General features: G+C 66.7%; 1 protein-coding gene across 1 annotated transcript in view; it reads left to right on the forward strand.

The window, feature by feature from the left end:
• The window catches only part of IL10RB (interleukin 10 receptor, beta), a 23,953-nt gene that overhangs the window by 620 nt on the left and 22,976 nt on the right, over window positions 1-357 (forward strand). The gene's annotated exons all lie outside the window — the stretch shown is intronic.

A 357-nucleotide genomic window follows, 5' to 3' on the forward strand; every position in this document is an offset into this window, starting at 1 on the left:
CCAAGGGCCACCCTGAGGGGTCCCCTTAGACACCCTGCAATTCACCAGTGTTCACTGGCCCCCTCGGCGCTCAGCACCCACCATCTGGTTCTGCCCCCAACTCCAAGCTCTGGTTCCGAGCCCCAAGTCCAGGGACACCTTTCCCGCCCTGGACGAGAGTCGGTTCCCCCACCCCTCGCCCCTTTCAACCCCCTTCACCCTCACCCCCGCACCCACCAGAACAGACACTAGACGCGGGCGCGGGGGAGAGACCGCTGCGTTATCCTGAATGGCTCCCCAGGAGGATGGGTTAGCCCCGCTCCCCAAAGCCGGGGAGGTGACAGACTGGGTGGGAGCTGGGGGCTGGGGTGCTGGGGG

This window comes from Myotis brandtii, unplaced genomic scaffold, assembly GCF_000412655.1.
Source record: "Myotis brandtii unplaced genomic scaffold, ASM41265v1 scaffold139, whole genome shotgun sequence".
NCBI classification, from domain to species: Eukaryota; Metazoa; Chordata; class Mammalia; order Chiroptera; family Vespertilionidae; genus Myotis; species Myotis brandtii.